Source organism: Leucoraja erinacea, chromosome 11, assembly GCF_028641065.1.
Source record: "Leucoraja erinacea ecotype New England chromosome 11, Leri_hhj_1, whole genome shotgun sequence".
Classification (NCBI taxonomy): Eukaryota; Metazoa; Chordata; class Chondrichthyes; order Rajiformes; family Rajidae; genus Leucoraja; species Leucoraja erinaceus.
Genome location: NC_073387.1, coordinates 28287044 through 28298812, shown reverse-complemented (window position 1 = coordinate 28298812; position 11769 = coordinate 28287044).

Below are 11769 nucleotides of genomic sequence, written 5' to 3'. Positions count from 1 at the left end.
GAGGGATGGTTTGTAGTTACCTGAAATTCAATGTTCATACCATTTAAGCTACCCATGCAAAATATATAGTGTTATTGCTCCAGTTTGCATATAGCTTCACTCTGGAATGGAGGAGGCCCAGGACAGAAAGGTCAATATGGAATTGGGAAGAAGAGTTAAAATTGTTAGCAATCAGGAAATCCAGTTGGCCTTGGCTGACCAACACTAGTGTTCAGCAAACCGGATGCTGAGTCTATCCTTAATATTGGTGAGTGGTGTTTTGGATGCAGAGGCTGGTGGGGTGAAAGATGGGGACCAGGGGATCTCTATCCTTGTCTCAAGAGAGGGGGAGTGAGAGCAAAACTGCAGAAGATGTAGGAGACACAGGTGAGAAATCCATCTATGACAGCAGGGGGAAAACTATGTTTACTAAAGAATGAGGACATCTTAGATGTCCTGGAATAGAAAGCTTAATCTTGGGAGCAGATGAAGAGGAGACAGAGAAATGGAGAGAAGGGGATAGCATCTTTGCAAGAGGCAGGGTGGGAGGATGTCGTCCAGATAACTGTGCGAGTTGGTAGATTTGTAGTAGATTTAATAGAGTATTCAGTAACACTTTTATAGTGCTTTCTACTTTAAGAAAAAAATATTTAGTTGTATTAAGATAAACATCAGTCATTGAGACCACATCGTTTTCAATGAGGTATTTCACAATATTCTCTGCAAAGAATGGGTCATAGAATTTTCAACAACAACTCAAAAATATTACGGTAGTAAATAGTTAAACCTGTGTATATTTCAGACAATGATAGCTCAGATTTTTGATACATTGAACATTACCATTGTTCAGCAAAATGCTGCATGTCTGCAAAATCGGTTGGGTTGTAATTATTTTGCCTGTGCAAAACTATCAAGGTAGATCTAAAGATTTATGTGACCGATATCTCTTCTCATTTTTGAGAATATTTATTCACCAGCAAATACTCTTCAGATAAGCTTTTCTAAATTCACTCTTGCTTGCATGAAGTTGGGAGATAAACTCACTGTCAAGAGCCCACAGTTTTCCCACTAATATAATAGAAAGCCATGCAACAATGCCAAAGATAGCAGGGCCGTTAAATATTGTCTTTTGCGAAGTGTTTTTCTTCCATAAATAAAACAACTGCGAGTGTCCATGTTATATGCCTTTCGATTCATGCATCCTTGAGAAATCCCATGACTTACAGAATGCTTTACTGCTATTTTAAATAATGAACACAATGGTGAACGTGTCAAATTGACTGTTCTGCATAACACGTTCTCCCTGTGACTATGTGGGTTTCCAGTGGGTGCCTCAATTTCTTCCTGCATTCCTAAAATGTGCAGGTTGGTAGATTAATTAGCTGCTGTAAATTGCCCCTTGTGTCGGTAAAGTGTAAAATTTGGGGGACAGTTGACTAGAATGTGAGGAAATTAAAATTGGATTAGCATAGGATTAGTATAAATGTGAGCTTGATGATCAGTGCAGCCAAAAGGATTGTTTCTTTGCTGTATGAATCCAATATGAATTAAAAATTTCAAAACCTAGAAATATAATTTAAATAGGCATTTCAAGGGAATAAGATAGTTGGGTAACTATTTACTGATCATTAGTCATTAGTATATTTATTTGTCATTTGGACCCCTGGAGGTCCAAATGAAATGCCGTTTCTGCAGCCATACATTACACACAAATAGACCCCAGACACAACACAATTACATTTTACATAAACATCCATCACATAGCTGTGATGGAAGGCCAAAAAAACTTATCTCTCCACTGCACTCTCCCCCCCCCCGATGTCAGAGTCAAAGTCATAGCCCCTGGCTGGCGATGGCGATTGTCCCGCGGCCATTAAAGCCACGCCGGGTGGTGCGAGGTCGCACACCGGGTCTAGATGTTGGAGCCCCCGGTGTGCGCTCGCAGAGTCCCACGGCCATTCCAGCCGCGCGGGGCAGTGGTGTCAGGCCCCGCTCCAGGAGCTCAACCCCGCAACCCGGGCGGGAGAAGTCGCCGTTGCAGGAGCCCCGAAAAGCGGTCTCCCTCCAGGGACCCGCGGGCTCCCGGTGCCGCCGTCCGCAGACCCGCAGCAGCAGCCTCCCAATCTCCGGAGGTCGGGCAGCAGCAGCAGCAGCAGCAGCAACAGCAGCTCCTCCACCGCTCCACCCGCTCCGGACTCGGCCAGCCCCGCGACGTCGACGGTGAGTCTTAGCACCAGAGTCCCCGGCTTCTTCCTGTTGGAGGCCGCTCCTCATTGCGGCCCCAACGACCCCACTGAGACCCGACGAGAAAAGGTCGGGTCTCCAGTGCAGGGAGAGATTTTTAAAAGTTTCCCCCCCCCTCCCACCCCCACCCCCGCACCCCCCACACACACACACACACACACACCCCCGACATAAAATAACAAAAACTACATTAAAACACAGACAAAAATAATAAAAACGCGGACAGGCTGCAGAGGCCGCTGCTGACCAGAGTCGCGCCGCCTACCGGATCAGGGAGAGAAGATGGTGGTGGTATGATGACCAGCAGATGTTGGGAATTTAGGCTGGTGGGAACAGATAGAGGTAAAGGTTTGGTAGTGGAAATGGGTCAGAGATATAAGGTGGGGTCAAATTGGGATTGGAGAAAAGCTGATGCAACATAGTTTAGTTGACATACCTAAGGTAGTTTCTAGCGATGGACAATTAGATTTGGGATGTTTCCTTCAAGTAAAAATGAGGCATATCTCATGGCTGAAATGTTACTTCTGCAGACTAGCTCAAGAAAAATGCACTTGTGGCTCGCATGCACGGATTGCCATTGTAAATAGCTCGTTCTAAGCTTCCCCTGGTCTAGTTTCAGTCAATAAACTACTGAGTCAAGCACTTGCGCATCTAAACTTTATTTTGGAAAAACACAATAATAGTTCCCCCCTACTATACCTAACCACCGGGGGTACAATCCTTGTATCTACTTGGCCAAGCCCTTCTAGCCTCGTGCAAGCAGAGACACTCGGGTCACGCAGTCCCAAGCGTCTTCCAGAAGATCAACACAGGACCTCATGGGAGCTACCTTTTATAGGTCCCCGAACCTTGAGGGGTGGTGGTCTCTTTACAGTCCAATAACAGATATCGACCAACACAGTACATGATAGACATTTCCCTAACTCAATAATACAGTAACTAATACAATGTATTCAAATGGAGCTTCTGGAAGGAAGCAAAAAAACAATAACATTTGCCCAGATATTCAAGAAACCCCGACAAGGCTCAACACTTAACCCAATCAACATCTAGCAAAGTAAAGCTTTGCAACAATATTTACAATGTGTACGTCTGGTTTGCATTCACCCAATCCGTTTCATGCAATTTACACCTAATCGTAAGAATCTGCAGAGGTCCCATTCTTTCCCTGCAACTCTCATCTAGGCTCCAGACAAGCTGGCACCATTCTGCAGCTTGACCCATTTCTGCAGAAGTCACATTTAAATTGACCAAATGGCCAAGCAGCCCAAAAGCCTTTACTCAATTTTAGTGTCGTGGCATCTCCAATTTGGCCAGAATTAAAGGTGTATATTGTATGCTATCAATCAGCACTTCATGTGTCTGAGTATCAGGGAATCAGATACATTCTGGAATGAAAATCACCAAACATTTGCAAGCCACAAAGAGTCCATGATATTCTTTTGTAATTGATTTTGCCATAAAAATATCAGGATTTTACAGAATGCAATGATTTTGTTGGACATGAGAACTAAAGATTTTCATTTTGTTTTTTTGTTTGATAATGGTCAAATTTTTAAGCATTTTCTCTTCGTTTTTAATCTAACCCAGAGTTGAAGGTAAATCACACATGCAGGAAAATATGCCACACTGGTTTCTTTGATATCTGTTCAGTATATTTCAGGATAAACAATCAAATAGGAACAATAGAAGAAAGAAAGGTTTCCATTTATAACCTCAGTTCATCTCAAAGTAGCATCCAACCAATTGATGCTTCCATGTGGTGATTGCAGCAGTCATTTGGCATGATCCCACAAATAGGAAAGTATAATTAATCAATTGATTTAGAGTAGATTGGGCTTTGTAAGCTAAGCTAGCATTTAATTTCCAATCTTTAATTGCCCTTAGAGTAGATTGGGAGTACATTCTTAGTTTAGGAGAGATCCATTCAAGAGCCTAATAAGAGTGGGAAAGAAGCAGGTCGTCTGAAGAAGTGTCTTGACCTGAAACATCACCCATTCCTTCTCTCCAGAGATGCTACCTGAGCTACTCCACCTCTTTGTGTCTATCTCCAGTTTAAATCAGCATCTGCAGTTCCTTCCTACTCAAGTTGTTCTTGAATATGGTGGTACGTGCTTTCAAGCTTTTGTATCTTCTGTTATGTAAATAACTTCGAATATAATTTTGCTGCACACCCATGAGTGTATAGAGCAGGAAATTAGATATTTTACCTGACTCTAAGAGGGTGGAAGGTGTAATTCGTCATCGAACAAAAAAAACAATTTTTTCAATGGCACAGCATTCTCTAACACAGCTCTCAAGTGTGAACCTTGGCTTTTGTGTTTGGTTAAGAGGAATCTGAACCTACATCTGTGAGTTAAGAAGACTGCTAAATTAGCCTTTGTAGATATTCAGAGTACATCTATGTCCGTATTAAATTATCAATTGAATCGTATACAGTTTTAATTGGAATATAAGAGCCTACACATTGTTCTGATCATGTCAATTAAGAGGAATGCAGTGTTAAGTCCATGTATAAAATTGATAGACACACTAAAAGCTTATGCGTTGTGTGTGATCCCCTTTTGACCTACATTGGATTGGATTGAAATTTATCCCATGTATAGTGTAAACACCAATAGGATCGACCAAGTTAAACTAAAAACAATATATGTGTAGGAAGGAACTGCAGATGCTGGTTTAAACTAATGATAGATATAAAAGGCTGGAGTAACTTTGCGGGATGGGCAGCATTCCTGGAGAGAAGGAATGTTTCAGGTCGAGACACTTCTTCAGACTAGTCGATGTTGGTATTGTGGAAATAAAACGGGGAAAAATGGGCTTGGAATTAATCCCCAGGCCAAGAAGGAATTGGAGAGAAATGTAATTCAGAACCCGGGTTTCAAGTCTCAGATCTTTTCACAGATTGCCCAATCAAGTGACAACTGGTAGCTTAGATAGTCAAATGCCGTGAAGGTTTAAACAGTAAACATTGGCCTTACTTTATCTCTTTTCATTGTGTATTGATTATGTGCAGGAGCCATCTCTTCTGTTTTCCAACACCAGTTTCTCACTGTTAGGGTTGAGGTCATACATACCATGTCAGTAATGAATGCTACACGCCAAGAGTCAAGACTATTTCATTGTTACTTGTCCCAGATAGAACAATTAAATTATTACGCAGCAGCACAACGGAATATGTAAACATACTACAGTAAACAATAGGATAAATGAGAAAAAATGTTCAGTGTGTGTAAATATACACATACTCACATATACATTTATTATTGTCGTGTGTGTGTGTGTGTGTGTGTGTGTGTCAGAAATTCAGTATGTGCTGCCTGCATGAATTGCAACTATGCAGGATTCTCTGCTAGCTAAGGTACTTAGGCCATATTATGACATTACTAATATCACATAATAAGTATTGATTACAACGTGGGGCTAATCAATGTTGCTTTGGTCTCTGCATCAACTAGACTCTATTCTTTTTTGCCTTCATGATCACTTCTGTGTGAAACGATAGCATCAATTAACTTAATTTTAAGTTCATAATTTGTTAATCATTTTAATCTTCACTTGCTTATTAAAATTGCGACAATGTCATATTATAGTCTGCTAATACTTGCAGTCTACAATTAAGACTTCCAATTTTCCTTTTAATGATGAACTTTTATCTGATTTTGATGTATATCTTGTCTGATTTCCTAATCCATTTCCTTATGCTTTTTGTATTAAATAATATCTCCCACTGTTCCCTCTTCTGCAATGTTGTTAAATGGTGCAGATTTGTAAACAAAAAAAATCCTAAAACCTCCTCCAATATAATTCTACATTTTAATACCATCCAGACAAAATGAAATGTGTATTCACGTATTTTTTTTAATATACTGTACACAACCTCTTTATGTTGGACTGCTAGCAGCACTGTGTTGAAATGTTATTGTGGGCTTTGTTTATCTGTGCACCAATTAACTATTTGTTTTACCAGAAGCAACAATATACCCATCAAATTCAGTTTGAGCCCCAGCACCACTGGCAAAATGCATGGGATCGTATGAGGGACACATGAAGTTGACTTATTTCAAAATATTTATTTCTCCATTATTGCAGTATTTGGGTTAGTGGGGCGTAGTACTTCAAATACATGCAATAATGGAGAAAGTTTCCTTTACTTTCTCCATGCTGTCAGCATTTTGCACAATGGTGATATCAGTTACATAGATGCCAATATCAGTTCAGTGCAACAGCATTCATCATATCTTCAAACATGCTTAAAATGTCCTCCACTGAACTACTTCTATTAGAATCTTTCTGATTTAATGGGATATTGCATTAATGGGAATGTGGGGAGAATAATATGAGATCCATCTAGCATTGTTTTAAATGGTGCTTGATGATCAGTGATGACTTGGTCAGTTGAAGGGTCCAGTTCTCTACAGTATGGCAATTCTTCACTGATAAAAAATACAAATGGCATGGAGAGCCCATCGACATTTCATGGGACCCCCAGCATCTCCAATCTACCCCTCACAGGGCCTGAGATGAGATGTTTAATGGAAAGGTTCTCTGCAAAATAATGTCTTGTCCACTGTACCAGAATTGTCTCAAACATGCCTCAATGTGTATTGCCGGAATACAGAGATTAAAGGATGGACTCGTTAGAAGGGTGGGGTCATTAGGTACAGAGCTCTGGTAGATAGCAGTGAGAGTTGATGGTGGTAGGTACTACGTGGTGGAAGATGCACGAATGGAATCAGAGTTGATTTGAAAAGCCTAAGAAACATTGGTAGGGATTTGGGTACTTTGAGTGACCATAAAGAATAATTCATAACACAAAGCCAAGCCAACTTACAAAAATTGGTGGCTTTGAATTCCGTCACAACAGGTTAGATCTGGTTACCTATAAGTAACCCAGAAAGTGACATCAACTCTCTTGTTAAGACGGTTCTGATTGAATTGTGTACCCCTTTAATTCTATCACCAGTCTGCTTTCTAATATTCCATTATGATTTTTCTTCACTTGTATTAATTGTAATGCACCTAATTCTACCTTAAACGTGGATTTTAGTACACAGTTATGGTCATAAAAATGTTAAATAATCTTTTAAGTACATTAATTCCAAATAACCTCCTTTGGATTTTTCTCACTGGTTCTGTATTTGAGCCTCATTCTTACCAATTCATTATTATTGTAAATTCCCTTTCATGAAATACTTTCTCTAATCCATTCTTCATTAGAGGGCTTTTAATAAATTACTTTAACTATCTCTTCTCCAGTAAATCGCTAAATCTTCTTTCATATCTCTCATCATAAGTACATCCTCCCCTCAATGGTAAATTAATTCTACAGTCTCTTCTATGGTTATTGATGGTGTTCAAGATGGTGTAGACACACAAATCGGTATGTGTCTAATTTCCCTCAACAGCATCTCATACAGATTTATCATCATTTCGGTTTCTATGTTCAATGTTCCTGTATGTAAATTTGTAAAGTTGCACATCTGGACCCCAAACTGCATGCAGTTTATATATTTAAAATTATAGATTTTTGTATCTCATCAAACTTATTTACTTTCACATTACCATTCACATTACAGAATATCAGTCCATTTTAGTATCTTAACGATATCCTGCAGGGAAAAGTTACCTATCAGATAAATACTTATATCTTGTCTAGTAATTGAGTACACATCTATTATTTTTTTCCAACATTGGCATGTCCAATTGTATCTTTGGCACTGGACCCACAAAAACAGCATGAATAACTTTACTGCTTACTTTTTAATTTGCTGCACACACACACATGGTATGGATTTTCAGTTTAATTATGTGTTTTATGAAGGATAACATTAAATATTCCATCAAACATATCCATCATATCAACAACATTATTATAATCCACTTAAGCCTGAAAGTATGCTATTTGAGTGTTAACACATATTTACAACACATTTCTAAGAAATTGTTTATTAATTTAACAGGCACTATAATTTTTTTTAAATAAAAAAGTGAATGCGTCTGCTAATGTAGTGGTGAAATGAATTTTGTGTAATTGCATTAAGTGTTCATGCATTAATAGTTAAAGAGCCCATTTTGTTAATCCCAACAACATCTTGAAAGAACCTGGATAGGTTTTCAGACAAAACTTGTTTTTCATAATACCACATTAGTTTACATTTGTTTTGTTTATTTTAGCTGAACCTGAATTACTTCTGTTTTGGCATGCTCCATAGATTTAAATTTTTATGAAAAATGAACCTTCTTGAATCATGAAGACATTCAATGGGCTTCAAAATACTTCTGTAATAATATGAAAATTCAATACGTTCTGATGCTCATTGCGGATTGGGGGCATGCAATGTTGTGCAATGGCCAGAAGAAAAAGTATTCAGATGTTTTTCTTCGCCCTGAGGTGTTTTAGTGTGAATAGGGATAGTTGTATGTACAGCAATTTAACAATAATTACAATAAATTAATTAGCATACATTTGATTACTACACATTACTATAAATAGTCAGTCTCTAACAGAAGTACCAGGTCCATTGCATAACTGTTGTGGAGAAAATTAAGGAAGTGGATGAGGGAGGCTTCATACTTACTCCAAAGATGCTAACTTTGAATTGGACCTCTTCACTGTTTGATTAAAATGGGTGTTCAGTAGGCTTATTCTGCGAAAGGCCACAAATAAGTCATTGTGGGATTGATTTTTATTACTATTATTTTGGCACAGTAACGGCAGCAGTTTGAACCGTCACATCAAAGCACATAAACCACTTCTTTAGCACTTGGAATTCATTGTTAAGAATATTGGAACCTGTTTCTCTATTCCATAAACATTGTCCCCTGGAAACCCACTCTTTCCCCACTACCAGAGGAGCAATGCCTGCCCATTGTTCTAGAACTGCTGCCTGCATCTTCCCATTGATAATGCTTATTTATTCTAATATTTAAATTATTTGGAATGTGCAAGTAAATCACATTAACCAGCTTGTAAAGATCTGTTGGTTTCTGTGGATTCTCTAGATATATGAACTTTTCACAGGGATCCAGCTCAAGAATTGCACCAATGGAGGGGGCAAGAGCTCAGGAGATGTGCCAGTGAGAAAGGGAATGGAGAACAGTCAGGCTAGGCCAGCTGGTTGACCCTTCTCTGGTTCCTATTCTTCCTTATAAAACCCAACTATCATTCCGAATATTTGCTGCTCCCTGGAAGAAACCCCATGAGCATCCAAAGACTCTGTTTTTCCTGAAAGAATGGAAAGTAGCAGTTTTAGGCATGTGCCTAATCTGGCAGAGGTGCTGACAGTCTCTCGGACTCAACAGGTGATTTTCAGCACATATAGACATCCATGAGGCAACTCCAGATCTAACCTGGCCCTGGTTATGCAGAGGTGAGGGCTGAGTGTGTGTGCTTGTATCCTGCTGCCATTGTGATCAGTGGACTTGACTGGATCTCATTTGTTTCTGCACCACTGCTCTTCAGAGAACAATGTTCCCCTGATTCTTTCCTGCTACCCCAACTGCCTCCACATTCAACCAGCTCTGATAAGCTTAAACCACCAGAAGCATTTTCCCTTCTCCTCCCCTTTCAGTATTTTAGAAGTGACCATTCCCTGTGTTACTCCCAAGTTCACTCTTCCATCCCAACGACCACTCCCCATCTCACAGCAACTGCAAGAGGTGCATCACCTATCCTTTCATTTGTTCCCTTCCCAACATCCAGGGATCCAAACAGTCCATCCAGGTGAAACAGCTATTCACTTGCATATCTTCTAATGTTGGCTGCTGCACATTGGAGGAAACAATGCAAGTTTGGTGATTGCTTTGCAATGCACCTGCATCTAAACTACTCCAGCAACCTTGAGGTCTCGGATTTCAGCCACTTTAAATTTTCATCCCGCTTCCACTCCAACCTGTCTGTATCCTCCCGCACTGTTACCAAGATCCACTTAGTGCTTGATGAACAAAACCTTGTCGTTGGGCTGGGCAGTTTGCAGTCAGATGATACACTGGGATATACAATAGTGGAGTTTAATAAATGATTCATGTGCAGACAGATGAGATCAGTTCAGCTAGGCCCCTTAGACAAGCACCAGGCCACTATCTCTAGCACCATCACTGACTTCATCAACTCCGGCCCACTGCCTCCCCACCCCAAGCCTCCAACCTCATCATTCCCCAGCCCCGCATGGCCCTATTTTACCTTCTCCCAAAATCCACAAACCTGACTGTCCTGGTAGACCCATTGTCTCTGCCTGTTCGTGCCCTACTGCATTTATTTCCACATACCTCGACTACATCCTATCCCCCCTGGTTAAATCCCTCCCTACCTATGTTCAAGACACATCACATGCTCTCCGTCGTCTCCAGTAATTCCGTTCTCTAGGCCCTCATCCCCTCATCTTCACCATGGACTTCCAGTCACTCTACACCTCCATCCCCCACCAGGAGGGTCTCAAAGCCCTCTGTTTCTTCCTCAATCGGAGAACCCACCAATCCCCGTCTACAGATGCTCTCCTCCGCCTAGCGGAGCTGGTCCTTACCCTTAATAACTTTTCGTTTGACTCCTCCCATTTCCTCCAACCACAAGTTGTAGCTGTGGGCACGCACATGGGCCCCAGCTACGCCTGCCTCTTTGTAGGGTACGTCGAAAAATCCTTGCTCATGACATACCAGGGCCCCATTCCCGACCTCTACCTCCGCTAGCTACATCAACGACTGCATTGGTGCTACCTCCTGCACCCACACACAACTCACTGACTTCATCCATTTGCACTAACTTCCATCCAGCACTCAAATACACCTGGACCATTTCCGACACTTCCCTACCATTTCTAGACCTCACAATCTCCATCGCAGGTGATAGATTACTGACCGACATCCACTATAAGCCTACTGACTGCCATGGCTGTCTGGACTACACTTCCTCCCACCCTGCTTCGAGTAAGGACTCCATCCCCTACTCCCAATTCCTCCGTCTACATCGCATCTTCTCCCAGGATGAGATGTTCCACACCGGGGCATCGGAGATGTCCTCATTCTTCTGGGAATGGGGGTTCTCATCTCCTAACATAGATGAGGCTTTCACCAGGGTTTCTTCGATACCCCATGACACTGCTTTCTCTCCGCATCCTCCCCCACATAACAAGTACCCTCTAGTCCTCACCTTCCACCCTACCTGCCGCCACGTACAACAAATAATCCTCCGTCATTTTTGCCACCTCCAACGTGACCCCACCACTTGCCACATCATCCCATCTCCTCCCCTGTCTGCTTTCCGCAGAGAACACTCCCTCTGTAACTTGCTGGTCAATTGATCCCTTCCCACCCAAACCACCCCCTCTCCGGGCACTTTCCCTTGCAACCACAGGAAATGCTGCACTTGTCACTTTACCTACCCCCTTCAAGGACCCAAGCAGTCATTCCAGGTGTGACAGAGGTTCACCTGCACCTCCTCCAACCTCATCAATTGCATCCATTGCTCTAGATGTCGGCATCGGTGAGACCAAGCGTAGGCTTGACGATGGCTTCGACGAACACTTCCGATCAGTTCGCAATAACCAA